Source organism: Emiliania huxleyi (assembly GCF_000372725.1).
Source record: "Emiliania huxleyi CCMP1516 unplaced genomic scaffold EMIHUscaffold_46, whole genome shotgun sequence".
NCBI lineage: Eukaryota > Haptophyta > Isochrysidales > Noelaerhabdaceae > Emiliania > Emiliania huxleyi.
This window is the reverse complement of record NW_005198537.1, coordinates 394,571-412,125: the sequence shown is the minus strand read 5'-3', so window position 1 is coordinate 412,125 and position 17,555 is coordinate 394,571. Positions and strand designations below refer to the sequence as shown.

Sequence of the window (17,555 nt, the reverse complement as noted above, 5' to 3'; positions counted from 1 at the left end):
GATGTGCTGTCCGGTCCGCCTCCCTTCCCGCTCGCCGCCGCGCCCAGCAGCTCGCGCCCGCCACTCGGCCCGCTCAAGCCGGTGCGCGAGGGTGATGCCGAGTGGGAGGCTCTCGGCTTTGACTACCTGCGCCATCTGGAGAAGGTCAGGAGCTCGCAGCTGGTGGTGGCGCAGGCGGCGCAGGTGGCGGCGCAAGCGATTCAGGCGGGCGAGGCGGAGGTGGAGGCGGCGCAGGCGGGCGAGGCGGTGCAGGCGGGCGAGGCGGAGGCAGAGGCGGAGACGGAGGGGCAGGCGGCAGAGGCGGCGGCGGCGGAGGAGGAGGAGGGGGAGGCGGCGGAGGCGGAGCCCATGGCTACTGCAGTGGTGATCGGGCCGGGAGGTGATTCTTCTCTACCTCTGCTCCCGGCCGACATGGTGGAGGTGATCCCGCCGCAGTTTGGCGCGCTCTCGTTTGCTGGTGACGCGCCGCTGAGCGGCGATGAGGAGGACTTGGCGGCGCTGGCCACGTCGCCACGGCGCTCGGCGGCGGCGGCGGGGCGGGGGGGAGGAGGTGGGTCGGCTGTTGTGCTAGGCGCCGCCGCCGCATCAGCACCAGTTGGACGCTGGAACGCGGCGCACAAGTCTCCGCGGCCCACGATCGCCAACAGCAGACCGATCGTGCCGCGGCTCGAGCTCGAGCTCCAGCTCATGGCCGAGTCGATGACCGAGGCGAGGCAGCGCCACCCGACCAGTGAGAGGGACGTGTACGACACGGCCCAGCTGCTCTACCTGCAGAAGGTCGAGCAGATTTTCTCGGGCCGGTCGTCGACGCCTCCGGACCTGCACCGCCTGCGGCCGAACAGGACGAGTGCTGCTGCTCTCCAGCAAGTTGCGGCGGAGTCTGCGCGGTTTGCGCAACGGGCCGCGCTGGATGGGCAGCGCCGGGCCGGTAGCTCGTCGCAGGTGGCAGGGGCTGGCAGCTCGTCGCAGGTGGCGGCAGCACGGCTGCCCGTGCCACTGCCCGCGATTGCTCCGCAGGCGGGTGGCCTCGACCAGGAGGTGGCGGTGAGGATGCTAGCCGGCGGGGCGCCGTCCACCGCCGCCGCTCCCGCCACCGTCGCCTCTGTGCCTCTGACGCCGGGCAGTGGGCTGCCGATGGCAGCAGCTATGCCGCTGTGCACACCGGCAGATGGCTTGCCGCTCGTGTCTTCTGTGACGCTCTTGCCGCCGCCCATGCCACCGCCGCCCATGCCGCCGCCGCCCATGTCGCCACCGGACGCCACCCTCAATGCCGCCACCGGCTCGCCGCTGCTCCCGTCGCTGCTCCTGCCGCTCCCGTCGCTTCTCCCGCCGCTCCCACCTCCCGCTCCTAACATGCCGGCCACCTCCGCCATGCCGTCTGCCATGCCGTTCGGGCCACAGCCGCCAGTGCCCTCCGCCGCCCTTGCCGCCACCCTCGCCTCCATCTCTTCCTTCAGCCTGCCTGGGCCCTCGCAGCTGCAGGTCGGCTCATCGAAGCGGAAGGCAAGCTGGAGCACAACCTACAACAAGAAGGCGAGGGAGTGCGAGGTTTGCGTGAGCCGTGACGAGGTCCTCGGCGGCATCGGCGTGAAGCCCATCCCTTTGCGCATTCTCGACCGTCTCGCGCGCAGTGATGCGCTCACGCATCCGGTGCGCCCTACTGGCGGGAGAGCGCAGCGGACAGCTGATCAGGTCCGCCGTGAGGTGCTGGCCCAGTGGCCTGCCGGCAAAGCAACCATCACCCTCCCGGCGGCGGAGCGGGAGCCTGACGGCGCCGAAGCCTGAGCCGTCGAGGCCTCGACCTTGCCTACAGCTTGACGGTACACTGTCGCCTTCCTCTCTAGCTTGCACCCCTTTAGACACACACCCTTCGTGCCCGTTGCCCTTTCCAGCCATCGAGATAAGCCCGGCCCTACCTCCAGATGCTTGCTCACGACACCGCAATCTCCCCCGGCAGATGCTGCTGCTCGACATTTCTTTTTCTTGACCTACTTCTCGAAACTTTTCTCGAACTACTTTTCTCGAACTACTTTTCTCGAACTACTTTTCTCGACTACTACCTCTTGTACTACTCAATCAACAACACCTCCAGCACAGTTGGACATGGACCCGCCGCGATCTCCCTCCTTGAGGGTAGTAGCGAGCCGGCCGTGAATTCTGTTGCTCCACTCTCCCTCACTCCTGGAAGCCGCGCTGCCAAATGCCATGCGCCTTCGAGGGCGGATGCCGTGCTCAGCAGCCCACTGACTGCACGCGCCTCGGCGGTGCGCACGGCCATAGGGCCCTCGAGAGTCATGGGGCGGGCGGAGGTGGGAGTCAGTGCGTGGAATCGACTGCAACCCTGCCCCCTTGCTGTTTTGAAAGGCTAAATGTTTTCAAACGGCGACTGCACCGTGCATGGTCTCCTCGTGACGTGGTATGCGCAGTTTCAGGGCAACGAGGTTCGAGACATGTCCGGTGCGGCGAATACACAAAAAAGACTAAAGAGTTGCTGCGGGCGCACCTGGGAGGAGGCCCAAGTCCAGGCCGCGCTCCGGCCGGACTTAGGCCGTATACCAGGTGCGCCCGCGGCGCGCTCTCGGCGAAATTAAGCCATTCTACACGCTCTCCGTGACGTATTTTTGCGTCATTCGTAATGATGTGGTGTCCGTCTCTCCCCCGTGTGTCTGACCGAGCTTCTCGGAAGCTACGCCGCCTCCGGCGGCGCTAGAGGGGGGGGGCCCATGACCCCGGCAAGCCAGTGAGGACCGGGGAAGCCTCGACCAAAGGCGCCCAACTTTAATCAGTGACTCATTCCGGGGCCGTATACCAGGTGCGCCCGCGGCGCGCTCTCGGCGAAATTAAGCCATTCTACACGCTCTCCGTGACGTATTTTTGCGTCATTCGTAATGATGTGGTGTCCGTCTCTCCCCCGTGTGTCTGACCGAGCTTCTCGGAAGCTACGCCGCCTCCGGCGGCGCTAGAGGGGGGGGGCCCATGACCCCGGCAAGCCAGTGAGGACCGGGGAAGCCTCGACCAAAGGCGCCCAACTTTAATCAGTGACTCATTCCGGGGCCGTATACCAGGTGCGCCCGCGGCGCGCTCTCGGCGAAATTAAGCCATTCTACACGCTCTCCGTGACGTATTTTTGCGTCATTCGTAATGATGTGGTGTCCGTCTCTCCCCCGTGTGTCTGACCGAGCTTCTCGGAAGCTACGCCGCCTCCGGCGGCGCTAGAGGGGGGGGGCCCATGACCCCGGCAAGCCAGTGAGGACCGGGGAAGCCTCGACCAAAGGCGCCCAACTTTAATCAGTGACTCATTCCGGGGCCGTATACCAGGTGCGCCCGCGGCGCGCTCTCGGCGAAATTAAGCCATTCTACACGCTCTCCGTGACGTATTTTTGCGTCATTCGTAATGATGTGGTGTCCGTCTCTCCCCCGTGTGTCTGACCGAGCTTCTCGGAAGCTACGCCGCCTCCGGCGGCGCTAGAGGGGGGGGGCCCATGACCCCGGCAAGCCAGTGAGGACCGGGGAAGCCTCGACCAAAGGCGCCCAACTTTAATCAGTGACTCATTCCGGGGCCGTATACCAGGTGCGCCCGCGGCGCGCTCTCGGCGAAATTAAGCCATTCTACACGCTCTCCGTGACGTATTTTTGCGTCATTCGTAATGATGTGGTGTCCGTCTCTCCCCCGTGTGTCTGACCGAGCTTCTCGGAAGCTACGCCGCCTCCGGCGGCGCTAGAGGGGGGGGGCCCATGACCCCGGCATCGACCAAAGGCGCCCAACTTTAATCAGTGACTCATTCCGGGGCCGTATACCAGGTGCGCCCGCGGCGCGCTCTCGGCGAAATTAAGCCATTCTACACGCTCTCCGTGACGTATTTTTGCGTCATTCGTAATGATGTGGTGTCCGTCTCTCCCCCGTGTGTCTGACCGAGCTTCTCGGAAGCTACGCCGCCTCCGGCGGCGCTAGAGGGGGGGGGCCCATGACCCCGGCAAGCCAGTGAGGACCGGGGAAGCCTCGACCAAAGGCGCCCAACTTTAATCAGTGACTCATTCCGGGGCCGTATACCAGGTGCGCCCGCGGCGCGCTCTCGGCGAAATTAAGCCATTCTACACGCTCTCCGTGACGTATTTTTGCGTCATTCGTAATGATGTGGTGTCCGTCTCTCCCCCGTGTGTCTGACCGAGCTTCTCGGAAGCTACGCCGCCTCCGGCGGCGCTAGAGGGGGGGGGCCCATGACCCCGGCAAGCCAGTGAGGACCGGGGAAGCCTCGACCAAAGGCGCCCAACTTTAATCAGTGACTCATTCCGGGGCCGTATACCAGGTGCGCCCGCGGCGCGCTCTCGGCGAAATTAAGCCATTCTACACGCTCTCCGTGACGTATTTTTGCGTCATTCGTAATGATGTGGTGTCCGTCTCTCCCCCGTGTGTCTGACCGAGCTTCTCGGAAGCTACGCCGCCTCCGGCGGCGCTAGAGGGGGGGGGCCCATGACCCCGGCAAGCCAGTGAGGACCGGGGAAGCCTCGACCAAAGGCGCCCAACTTTAATCAGTGACTCATTCCGGGGCCGTATACCAGGTGCGCCCGCGGCGCGCTCTCGGCGAAATTAGCCATTCTACACGCTCTCCGTGACGTATTTTTGCGTCATTCGTAATGATGTGGTGTCCGTCTCTCCCCCGTGTGTCTGACCGAGCTTCTCGGAAGCTACGCCGCCTCCGGCGGCGCTAGAGGGGGGGGGCCCATGACCCCGGCAAGCCAGTGAGGACCGGGGAAGCCTCGACCAAAGGCGCCCAACTTTAATCAGTGACTCATTCCGGGGCCGTATACCAGGTGCGCCCGCGGCGCGCTCTCGGCGAAATTAAGCCATTCTACACGCTCTCCGTGACGTATTTTTGCGTCATTCGTAATGATGTGGTGTCCGTCTCTCCCCCGTGTGTCTGACCGAGCTTCTCGGAAGCTACGCCGCCTCCGGCGGCGCTAGAGGGGGGGGGCCCATGACCCCGGCAAGCCAGTGAGGACCGGGGAAGCCTCGACCAAAGGCGCCCAACTTTAATCAGTGACTCATTCCGGGGCCGTATACCAGGTGCGCCCGCGGCGCGCTCTCGGCGAAATTAAGCCATTCTACACGCTCTCCGTGACGTATTTTTGCGTCATTCGTAATGATGTGGTGTCCGTCTCTCCCCCGTGTGTCTGACCGAGCTTCTCGGAAGCTACGCCGCCTCCGGCGGCGCTAGAGGGGGGGGGCCCATGACCCCGGCAAGCCAGTGAGGACCCACCCCGGCAGCCAAACACCTCTCCGACGCGCTCGACTATAGTCTATAGTCGCCCGGACGGCCTCCCTGCTTCTCACCTGCAGCCCGCTCGCTCCCACCTGCAGCCCGCTCCCACCTGCAGCCCGCTCGCTCGAGTGTTATATGCCGCTCGTCGGAGCCGCAATCATGCCGCACGGTGCGCTCATCCTCGACCCTGAGCGTTCGGAGATGGCTGGCACGCCGCTTGGCGGCGCCGCGCGCCGGCTGCATGAAGCCTGCTTCGCAGCTGGTTGCGCAGTCCGGGCGGCGCACCCGCACCTCATTATCCTCTACACGCCGCACGGCCTTCACAGCGACAGCGCAGACATGTGCATCTATCAGAATTCGAGTGCAAGCGGCTCGTGCGACTGGATGGGCGCGTGGGGAGAATTTCGCGTGTCAGTGCAGTGCGACGCGGCCGCAGCCCGGTCGCTGCTTACGGCCCTCCAAGCAGGCGGCCACTCAGCCGCCGGCCTGACGGCCTTCTCCGGATACGACGCGCCGCTGCGCTGGGGCGAGTGCGTGCCGCTCTCCTTCCTCGGACCGGCTCTTTCCGATGGCGCAAAGGTTCACATCCCTCCTGCTGCAACTCCCACATACATGCACATGCATGTCATCACCACTACCACTCTGCCGCCCGCTTCGACACACCGCCGCCAGGTCCGCTCCCCTCCGCAGGTGGTCGTGCTCAGCCACGGGCCTGCGGGGACCCTCGAGCGCGCGGCCGTCGTGGCGAGCCGCCGCTCGGCGACGGCTGCAGTGGGCGAGGCGATCCACGACTGGGCGGCTGGCGAAGAGCAGCGCGTCTTCCTGCTCATCTCGGCCGACCTCGCCCACGTGCACGGCGACGCGCGCGCGCCGAGGCGGGCAGACGGCGTCCCAGACCCGCGCTACCTCAACGCGAGGTACGCCTCTCCCCATGCATGCGCCGAGCCGTTCGAGAGGGCGGTGGCGCGGTGGGTGGAGACGGGAAGCACCGCCGCGCTGGACGGCGCAGTGCGGCTCGCGCGCGAAGCAATGTGCTGCGGCATCGAGGGCTTCGTCCTGCTCGACGCGGCGATGCGGAGGGCAGAGGCAGCACACACCTCGACCGTCGGCGGCGCTCTGCAGGGCTCGCTCCTCGCGCACGAGGCCCGCCCACTCTGCTTGCTCACACCCAGCCCACTCGCTTATCCACGCCCACTCTGCTTGCTCACACGCAGCCCACTCCCTTATCCACGCCCACCACGCTGGCTTCGGCACACCAGCCACCGTGGTAGCACACCAGCCAACTGGCGGGCGCAGGCGAGGCAACTGGCCCACTGCGGCCGGTCAGGTTCCCGTCTACTACGGGATGCTCGTCGCCACCTTCCTGCCCGCTGGCTCGAGCGGCGCCGTCGCCCAAGCTGTGGGCAACGATTCGGCGGCGCACGCACGCGCCTCTCCCGGACGGCTGCCGCAGCTCCCCAGGTCCGGGCGCATCTCCTTCGCGGGCCGCGTCGTGCTCGTGTCGGGGGCCGGCCACGGCATCGGCCGCGCGATCGCCCTCGGCTTCGCGGCGCTCGGCGCGTCGGTGCTCGCGTGCGACGGCCCTGGGGAGGCCGCGGCGGCGGAGGTGGCGGAGACGGCGGCGCTGGCGGGCGGCGCGAGCGGCCGAGTGGTGCCCGCGACGGTAGACTTTCGCGACTTTGGGGCGGTCGCGGCGTGGGCGGGCGCAGAGGCGCGCGTGGACGCGCTCGTGCTCTGCGCTGGCGGGGTGCTCGGCCACGTGCGCCCGGCGCTGCGGAGGTGGCGGCGAGGTGCGGGCGCGCGGCTTTCACGGACGGCGGCGCTGTGCGCAGGTCGGAGGCCCAGTCGAGGAGGCGACCGAGGCGGCGTGGGACGCGATTTTCGACGTGAACACAAAGGCGGCCTTTGTCGCTGCGCGGGCGGCGGCGCCGGCGCTGAAGGCGGCGCGCGGACACTGCATCACCATCAGCAGCGGCGCGGGCGTTCACCCCTCGCTCACCCGGCTGCATGCATACTGCGCCGCGAAGCACGCGCTTGTGGGGCTCACCAAGCAGCCGCCGCGCTCGAGCCGCCGCCTGGCGAAGGCCCTCGTCGCCGCATCGCCCGCATCCCTCTCTCTCTAGGCAGCTCGCCCTCGAGCTCGGCCCCTTCGGCGTCGCCGTCAACTCGGTCGCGCCGGGCTTTGTGCGCTCCAACCCCGCCTCCGAGGCGCAGTGGCAGGCGTACGGCGCCGAGGGACAGGCGCGGCTGCTCGAGGCCACGTTTCTGCGCCGGCTTGGCACCGTCGAGGACATCGCCGACGCAGTGCTCTGGCTGGCGAGCGACGCGAGCGGTTGGGTGACAGGGCAGGTGCTGAGCGTGGACGGCGGGAGGGCTTGAGCTTCTGAGCCTTCTTTTTGAGATAGACACGGGGAACGACGGTTCCGGCTTCCGCGGGACGGAGTCGCTCGAGATAACGCAGGCAGCGCACAGTATATCACGACCCCCCGTACCCTACGACTTGAGTGACTGGACGTAAAGTGAACTAGGAATTTAGAAGTACGATTTATTTGAAGTTGAAAAGATAAATGAAAATTTAATTGCTCGTCTTTGCGGATTTCGCGATTCCTAGAAGACACCTGTGAGAAATCTACCGACGCTCCGCGCGGATGGGACCCAGCGCGGCGCCCCTCTCGCCTGCCTCTTGCGAGGACAGAGGAGTGCATGGCCATATTAGAGGGCAAACGGAAGGAGGGGAGAAGCGGAGAGGGAGAGAGAGGGGGGGGGGGGGGAGGAAGAGAGAGAGAGAGGCGGAGGAGACGCAGACAATGAGAGAGGAGAGAGCGAGAGATAGAGAGCAGCCTCAGCGAGCAGCGAGCGCCGCGTGCCCGCTCACCGCACTTGCAGCACCCCCGCGGCGATGAGCTTCTGCAGCTTGGCCGCGATGGTCGGGTCCGCCATGGCGGCCTGCGCCTTCTTCGGGTCGGTCTGCATCTCTCCCAGGATCGAGCGCAGCTGCGGGTCGCCGAGGATGGCCTGGATCTCGGGGTCGGCCATCGCGCGCGCCTGCCGCTCCTGGTCCACCTCGCCTGCGCGCGAGGGCTCCGGCAAGAGTCACGGCGGCGGGCGGCGGCGGGGAGGCCGCGCCAAGCAGCGGCGTGACCCGACTGGTTTGCGGCGTTGACCGCCTGCAGCACCTGCTCCGTCATGCTCTTGGCCTCCTCGTTTGCAGGCTCGAGCTTGAGGATGCGGTCGTACGCGTCGAGCGCCTTGTGGTACTCCTTGAGGTAGAAGTGGATCCCCGCCTTGCGCGACCAGCCCTTGACGAAGGTTGGCTCCATCTCGACGCACCGGTCGGCGTCCTTGAGCGCGAGCTGCCACTCCATGAGCTGCCGGGCGAGGGGGGGCGAGGCGGTGGGCGACGGGGCGGAGGGGGCGAGGGGCGGAGGGGCGAGGGGCCAGCGGGCGAGAAGACGGCGGACAGGGAGGCGTCGTTGGGAGGGTGCCAGCTGCGGGTGCGAGCGGTGCGCCACGCCGGCGCGGCGAGATGCGTGTGCGAGGGCCGGGTCACGGCGAGGGCTGGTCTGGCGAGGGCTGGTCTGGCGAGGGCTGGTCTGGCGAGGGCGCGCGCTGCGAGGCGGGTCGCCTTTTGGTAGCAGGCGGCGCGGTTCGAGTAGGGCACGTGGTCCTTCGGGTTGCGCCTCATCGCCTCGGAGTACTTTTCGATGGCCTTGGCGTACATCTCCGGCCCCTCGGCGGGGCCGCGCTTGAAGAACTCGTTGCCCTCCTGCCGCGCCTCCTCCGCCTTCTCGGGCGAGAGGTACGCCTCCGCCTCCGCCTGCGGGCGCAGGGAGGGTGCGGTTAGAGATGCGTGGAGAGGGAGAGGTGCGCCGCCGGCCTCGGCTTGACGCTCGCGTCTACGTCTCGGTGGTCTCTCGGCGGTCTCTCGGCGGTCTCTCGGCGGTCTCTCGGCGGTCTCTCCGCCTTCTTCTTTGCGGCGCGCGTCTGCTTGAGCAGCTTCTCCACCTCCTCGGACCGGTCCTCCATCAGCGAGTCCTCGTACGAGCGGATCGCCTCGTCCAGCTGGCCTAACAGCACCGCAACACACGCTGGCAGGACAGCCGCCACGCACAACACACGCACCGCGCTCTCGCCCCCGGTGAAGCCACCCGCCCCCCTCTTAGCGGCGGCGGCAGGGCGCGGCGGCAGTAGGGCGGCGGGCGGCGGGCGGGCGGCGCGCCTTGCTTCTTGTACGCGTTGCCAATCCGCATGAAGGAGCGGGCGATGAGCTTGTAGTCGGCCTTCGCCTCGCGCCCCTTCTCGATGCCCGTCTTGCACCTGCGCGCACACGCGCGGACAGGTTGAGGGCTGCACGCCACACGGAGAACGGGTTGAGGGCTGCACGCCACACGGGGCCGCGCTCGAGGTGGGCGGACAGCGGGCGTGTGCGATGGAGGACAGTCGAGAGGAAGCGCGGAGGCGGGAGCGATCGGAGACCGCAGCCACTCTACGGACTCAGCACGTTGCGCGACGCAGCCCTGTCTCGGCTACGTCTCGGCTACGTCTCGGCTACGTCTCGGCACATTGCGATGCAGCCCTCGAAGTCCTTCTTCTCCATCAGCACCGCAGCGAGGTTGTTGTAGTAGGTCGGCTCGCCGGGCAGCACCTGGCGGCGGGGAGGAGGCGGAGTGGGCGCAGGGCTCGCCCCGAGACTCTCCCCACAGCGCCGCCGTGCCGGCGGGCGGGTTGTGCATTTGGGGCGTGTGCCGTGCCTCGTGTGCCGCGCCTCCACACAACCCATCATGCCTCGGCCGGGCCCCGGGGCGCGCACCTTGATGGCAGCTTCGTAGTGGCCGATTGCCGCGTCAAAGTCCTTGGCTTTGTACGCCGCGTTGCCCTTCAGCTTGTGCTCGTCCGCCTGTGCCACGGCGGGTGGCGTGGCCTGGCGCCGCGCGCTGCAGGCCCGAGAGGAGAGGACCGAGAGCGTATGGAAGGCTCCAGGCAGCGTCTGGGAAGCTTCTAGGAAGTGTCGCCTCCTTCCGGAGGGCGAGCGCCGCCTCCTGCTCCGGCGTCAGCGGCTCGGGCTCCGGCTCGGGCGCCTTGGCCTTTGGCGGCGGCGCGCTCGCTTGCGGCATCGGCGCGTCGGGCGTCTGGATGTTGACTCCCATAAGCATGCCCATCACCTGCAGCACGCGCTGGTCCTGCAGGTGCTGGCCGATGGCGGACGGGTTGCGCTGCAGGCTCTGGATCTTGGCGACGAAGCCGGGGTCGGCGAGGAATGCTGCCGTCTGCGGGTTCGCCGCGATCTTCTGCAGCACGTCCGGCTGCCCAAACACGTTGCCGAGCGAGCCCATCCCGCCGTCGTCCTGCGACGCCTCCATCTCGGCCTTGGCCTCGGCCATGCCGTTGGTCAGCATCGCGAGCCCCGGCTCGTGCCCGAGCCCCGACTCGTACGCCGCTATCGCGTCGTTGTACCTCCCGAGGCCGTGCAGCGCAGCGCCCTTCCTCCCGTAGCCCTTGCCCCAGTCGGGCTTGGCGGCGATGCACTTCTCCGCATCGGAGAGCGCCTCGTCGTACCTGGGTTCGCCGGCGGCCAGAGCGCGCGTCGGCGCCGCGCTCGCGGGCCGAGGCGGGCGGCGGCGCTAGCGCGGGCTGGGGCGGGCGGCGGCGCGGGCTGGCAGCAGTCACACACTTCCGCAGGCTGCAGTAGCACGCCGACCGGTTCGAGTAGAGCACGTGCGTCGGCTGGATGTCGAGAGCCTTGGAGAAGTGCTCGATGGCGGCCGCGAAGTCTCCTGCTTTGAACTTCTCGTTGCCGAGCGCCTTCTCCGCCTCCATCTCTGGACCACTCTCTCGCGTCGTAGATGCCAAGAACAAAAGAAAAACAGCTTCCCGTGTACACAAAAATCAGCTCGAACCGTAGCAGGGCCGAGCGTTTTTGATCTCTCGGTCTGTGGGCGGCCAAAGATCTCGGCGAGGCAGCCGGCGTCGAGCACGTCAGCCGGGGAGCCCTCGTTGGGGGTGGCGGCGGTCGGCGCCATTCTGGTGGAGATTTCTCGGTCAGAATGGCGCACCCCAGGCACCAGTCTTTGTCTCCTTTTTGAGCTAGCCTTCGATCTGCGTCCACGGGTCCCCAGCGCAGTACCCTCTTCGGACCCGATGCTTCGCTCATGCTTACCTGTGAATCACGCCCGCTGTGAAAACATTTTGCGGGGGATTTTTTCGCCAGTCAATAGAGCATGAAAATACCTTTCAGACGGTACCTTTCTGTCCTCCAGAGTCGAAGAACTCGACCGGTGGCTGGCCGCCAAAGTGGCTGGACGGCGCCGCGGCGCACACTGGTGAGCCGCGGAGCACACTGAGGGAGCTGTCCTCGGCGCAGCCGATCGGCTCCCGCGGCCTGGATGGTGGCAGTGGTACTCCCTGAGGCTCCCTGATTTTTTCTGGTATTTGTTGAGCACTCTCTGGTCACCTTCGCCGGGCGAGCCTGGCTCTCGCTGCACAGCGGCGCGACCCGCGGTGAGGCTGCCGATCGTCGAACTGGGCTTAGCTCTCAGTCAAGATATTGTGCATATGGTCGGTCTCTACAATATCTTGACTGAGCACCACCGATGAATCGGCAGCAGGGAGACAGGAAGGCTCGCTGTGTGAGTCGGCCACGCAGAGGGTCGGAACCTGGGTCTGAAGAGGGTACTCGAAATCGGTGTGAGTGGGAGAGGTGTGAGCGGGAGAACTGACCATGGCAACGGTCGCGACAGCGGAGGGACTTCGGCTGCACCTCTCGACGTGGCACGGCCTCCGGTCGTACAAGGGCGTGTACAAGGTGGGAAGCGTGTGGCGAGCGCAGTACTGGTCGAACGGAAAGACTGTCACCATCGGGAGAAACTACGCCACGGCTGTGGAGGCGGCGGTGGCGTACGCTCGGACGGTCGGCGAGTATGAGCCTCCGACGGTGGTGACAGAGGCGGAGGGGCTGCGGCTGCACCTCTCGAGCAGATGCCGCACCGGCTACAAAGGTGTGTTGGAGATCGTGCCGGGGGCAGCGCTGCGGGGAAGGGAGGAACTCTCCGGCCGCTTCAGGGTGGATCTGCCTGGCTCACTCGAGGCTCACTCGGGACTTCACTTGGGCCATTTCGGCACGGCGGTGGAGGCGGCGGTGGCGTACGCGCGGGCGGTTGCCGCGGCAGACGCGGCGCAGGCGCGGGCGGTTGCCGCGGCAGACGCGGCGCAGGCGCGGGCGGTTGCCGCGGCAGACGCGGCGCAGGCGGCACAGCCGGTAGAGGCGCCCCAGAAGCGGATGCGTGTGGCCTCAAGGCGGGCCGCCGAAGCGGCGGCACAGGCTAAGGCGGAGGCCGCTGCGGCGCAAGAACGGGCGGCGGACCGAACGCTGCGGCAGCAGGCGGGCGCGATTCCCGCCTCCAGCGCCGGCACGCGCGTCAAGCTCGAGGCGCCTCACCCGACGAGGAGCGCGGCGCGCTCGCAGGGCGGGGCCAGCGGCGGCGCGGCCACCTCCGTCCGCGGCACGCCCGCCTCCGCCTCCGTCAAGTGGGAGGCGCCCGAGGACCAGCCCAGCGGCAAGTGGCAGCGGGGCGCGCCGCTGGTGGCGCCGCCGCCCGCGCCCGTCACCGCCCCCACGGGCCCGCCCCTGAAGTGGGAGCGGCCCGACGCCCAGCCAAGCGGCAAGTGGCAGCGGGGCGCGCCGCCCGCTGCCACTGCCACCAACCTCGAGGTGTCTAGTGGCGGCGAGGGCGAGGACGACGAGGTGGAGATTACGGGCGGCTGCTCGCGCTCCGAAAAGGACGCCGCGGGTTGGGCTAACGCCATCGAGCTCGATGGTGACTAGCTCCGGCTCAGACACGCGCGTCACATGTGGCCAGCCTATGGTGCTGGGGGTGGAAGGGGGCATGTAGCCGGCTGCGTGCACGCTTTGGAGCACCCGACTAGTCTCTCCCCAGCCCGCGCAGCCCCCGTCCCCCCCTCTCGGCCTCGCGCGCATGTTATCCAGTTTTATGGAAAAGTTCAACAGAGGAAACGTGCGTGTGGTACAAAGCAGCCGCAGGACCGAGCTGCCCCCTCCGGCGCCCCGCGCATGCCGGGTAGGCCGAGACGTCAGAGCAACGAGGGACCACCCCCGCCACACGCACACCCGAGGCGCGGGGCCAGAGCGTGTACGAGTACCGGGTGTGTCGGGTGAGGCCCCCGGCCTCACACCCTGGGACACACACAGCACATCACACAGCACTTCACACGCCACCGTCCTCGCAAACTCGCCTTGATGCCGTGACGCTCATTCAGTGACGCCCTTCTTCAGGGCCGAGCGCCCCAGGCCCGGTCTCCAAGGGCACCTCGCTTTTTTTGATTTTGATACACTCTTGGCCTCGTGCAGCTGACGCGTCGTAGAGACGTCGTGGGCGGCGAGGGCAGATCGCGCCACCCGCGATTCGGCGGGGCGGCGTGCGTATGCGATGATGCCTTGAGGGCCGCACCTCAAGGCCTGTCACTGTTGGGAATGCCCGGAACGCTCTTCAGCGCGAGTGCGGTGCCGGGGGGCGAGGGCCGGACGGCGTCATTGCTGTGGCGCCACAACCACGGGCACGCTCGCGGTTGTCGAGACGGGAGCGGTGCGGCGATCGACCGCTCGATGATGCCGGGGCCGGTCCAGGCTCCAAAGCTCGGGGACGAGAGAAGTGCAGTGGGGCAGCGAGGCGACGCGGGCTGCCTGGACCGGGACGGGGAAGGCCCTGCGCTAACGGGTTCCTGCCCTCCGAGCCCTCCACGGAGCTCTGAACTGCCAGCTTGGTGTGTGGGTGCCTTTTGCAACAGGCACGGCCGCAATGCGTAGCCCTGGCCGCCGCAAAACATTTGACGGTTGCGCTGCGCTGCTCGTGCCGGACGGCCAGCGCAGGGCTACGCCCGCCCTGTCCAACACACGCTGTGCGGGTCGACCAAGTACCGTGCAGCGGCTGCGCGTGGCACCGGCGCGGGGGCGGGCGGTCGCCGCCCGCCTGCCTGTGCCACGAGGGCGGCCCAACTTTGACGCGTGTCACGCCCCCGAAACAACAAATCGGGCCCACGTGGTGAGGTGCTGGTATGAGGCTGCTGAGACGCACTTCTCTTGCTTGAGTGGCCCGGCGTCATCAGGAGACCCAAGACGTGTCTGTGCTTGTACGTCGAAAAAAATCTTCTCGTCGCGACGTCGAGCCGAGCCCATCAGCTTCATTCCCGACTTGCTGTTTGCCTGCGGCTTGCCTGGCCACGTCGAGGAGCTCGCCGAGGCCCGACGCTTATGCCGCCCCCTGACCTGGAGCGGCTGCCGCCGGCGAAAGCAAAAATATGGGAGGGATTCAACCCTGCGCGGATCGGGGAGGCGTGGCGCTTGAAGGGCGCCGTCGCCACAGCGGCCGCAAAGGGGTGGGACTCCGCGGCGGCGCGCGCGGCAAAGTCAGAGCAGGCTGGAATCGAGCGGGCTTTCGAAGCCGCAGCGAATGCAACAGCGGCGATGGCGGAGGCGGAGGATGATGCCCTGTTGGGGCTTCTGTCAACGGCGGAGCAAGCCCTGCATGCACTGGTGCAGCATGTGGAGGCGATGGAGCCGCCCGCTGCTCTGCCGGTCGCCACTCCGCCACCCCCCGCTCCGCCGGTTACCACGCCGCCACAACTCTCCGCCTCCTACCCCTCCTCCTCCTCCTCCGCCGGCTGCCTCCTGGGTGCTTCCCCCCGCCCCCCGCCGCCCGGGGTTGCAACCGGCAAGCGGCCGGCGTGCCCCCCACAGCCTGGGGATCTCGTAGTGGATCTCAGCGGCTCACCACCAAACTCGCCCAAGCCAGCAGTCCCGCAAGTCGCCACAAACCCGGGCGCGGGCGACACGGACTATGCGCTTTCCCGGTGGTCCAAGCCCTTTGTGTCCGAGGCCGAGTCCGACCAAATGTTTCTGTCTGATTACGACTTCCAGGTTGTGACGCTGAAGCACAGCTCCCTCGAGCCGACCGCGTTGCTCGAGCGGATCGTTGCCGACGCGCCCTTCCCCGCCGGAGAGTTTGCGGGCTTCTCCGTGGTGCAGCAGTCTTGCGGCGCCGGCTCCAAGTTTGGGCTCCGGTTCGCGGGCGACCTGGCCGTTTTCGGATCCTTCTGGTGCGTATCTTGCACCTCTGTCTCTCCCCCATCCACTGAGGTCTCCGCCACACCCTCTCCGCGAGTGCTCAGGTACGTCCTGGAGATGACGATCGTGTGCCAGAAGCTGAAGATTGGCGCGGTCCGGTACTCGTGCCCCTTCGACTGGACCGACGAGCAGCGGCGCGGGCTGCTGGCGCTCAGCCTGAGCGCTGCACGAATCGCGACGGAGTCCGGCTCCTTCCTCGCCACCGCCGTCAGCGACCTGGACGACTACAAGGCGGCCGGCCTCGCCGGGCGGCTCGAGGAACGGCTCCGCGAGCAGCTCCGCGACGCGAGCGCTAAACCCTTCCACGCGACTCAAGCGTTCGTCGCGCCGGGGCCGCGCAAGACCCACTGGGTGAGGTCGAAGCTTCAGGAGGCCTGGCAGGGCCTCACTGCTGCGGCCAGGACGGCTGGCTTCCGCATGCCGATGCTGGACCTCGGCGACGACCTCGGCTGGAGCTTCCCTGCGGTCTGCTTCAACGCCTACATGGGGGGCGCTTCCGAGCTTCACACCTTTGTCTTCCAGAATCCATCCGACGCGATGCCCTGCAAGCGCGCAGGCGCAGGGACGACTCTCGGCAACCGTGTCGTCGCGGCGTTGACCGGCCACTTCGAGCACCGCGCGAAGAAGCCCCGCAGGTGCTGAGGGCTAGTCCGCTCAAGAAGGGGGGGGGGGCTGTACCTGCACCCCCTCTCCCGCGCACGGCCCCGGGCGCCTTTCGCGCCCCCGGCCTCTCTAGACTTGACGCGTCTCGTGTGCGTGCTCCGTCCCACGCGTATGCGCTCAGTCTCGCTCTCTGTCTGGTGTCTTTCGCGCTCCTCGCGCAGTCTCTCTCGCTTCTTTCTCTCGGACGGATCTCGCGTCGTCTCTCTCGCTTCTCTCGGATCTCGCGTCGTCTCTCGCGCTTCTCTCGGATCTCGCGTAGTATACGTGCAAAGGTAACTTGCAAAAAGTTCTGCCCTTTCCCACTTTCCCTCTCATTTGGTACTTTTTTTTAGCTTACTGGGAGAAAAGAGAGAGGGGGTTGTGTTCTCTAGGCCCCTAAGGGCCCTACGCGCGGCGTGAGATCTCTCTCATTTGGTATGCTGAAACTCGGCGCACGTCCTCGAGGTCTCTGTGTTTAAAGTGTCGACAGTCGAGCTCAGCGGAGGTATCGCCGGCGGCCGTCCACTTCGACGCCTGCGACGCGCGTTTCGGCGCCCACCGCCCCACGTGTTGCCTCTGGCGGCAGTGGAAACCTTGCCCGTTCAAGAGAGCGTGTCCAGATTGCCCTGTTCTGTACCACCCTCGCCGTCAATCTCCCGCCTCCCCTGATCTGCAGGGAGAAGTATGCCGAGGCGGTTCTGCCTCGTCAACCGCAAACAATCCAAAGCAGAGCTGAAGCGACGGGAGGCGGCGAAAGATCGAATCAGAATACAAACACACAAGCCGGCGTTCACCGGGTGCGCCCTCGAGTTGTAGGCGAGGGCTGCGCCCACCTCTTCTTCTTCCGTATCTGCCATCTCTGAGCCAGACGACGTCTCACCTAAACAGTACAAGGAGCGGCGCCGCCTCGAGCGTAAAGAGGCGGAGAGGCGCGAGCGAGACCAGCGAGTCTCTGCTAAGCGCGCCGACGATCAAGCCCAGGCGGCTCACCTCGAGGCGATGGCGGTGGAGCAGGCGGATGCGGGCAGAACAGCTCTTAGCGGCGCGAGCGCACAGGCCAGCAGCAGCCTCTCTCGGCTCGCCTTTCGCGCGGACGAGAAGCAGCTCGGAGCACCCCTGCGTGATCGGCTCCCGCTCAGCGTACAGCATCAGCTGCTGCCAGAAGGCACCGCAATCGCCCCCCGTAACGGCGCTCACCTCGTTGAGCTTCTGCCTCACCTTCCCCCCGATCACCCGGCGCCCGAGCTCGACGAACGGAGATACGCACGGCTCACGGGAGGTGAACCCGCGTTTACAATATCCGCTTTTTTCATTTCTTGCTCTTCATCAATTCAACAAAAACAAGACATCTCTCTCACTCTCTCTCTCCAAACAGCTTGCTCTTCTGCCGGCAGCTCTCTATGAGACAGGGCCAGCAGTGATGTCGGAAGCGGCGACCATCGTGGATGGAAAAAGAATTCCTCTGTAGTTCGCCACCTGTGAGCTGTGTGATGCACGCCCTGCGAGCGGGGCGG

General features: G+C 66.8%; 1 protein-coding gene across 1 annotated transcript in view; it reads right to left on the bottom strand.

The window, feature by feature from the left end:
- Positions 1-17,555, bottom strand: part of ACT-8 (putative actin) — a 131,441-nt gene that overhangs the window by 89,095 nt on the left and 24,791 nt on the right. The window contains exons 4-5 of the mRNA XM_005768379.1: positions 17,220-17,225; positions 13,311-13,325 (exon numbers count right to left, since the gene is read on the bottom strand). The gene's annotated coding sequence lies outside the window, so the exon portion shown is untranslated. The remainder of the gene's footprint in view (positions 1-13,310; positions 13,326-17,219; positions 17,226-17,555) is intronic.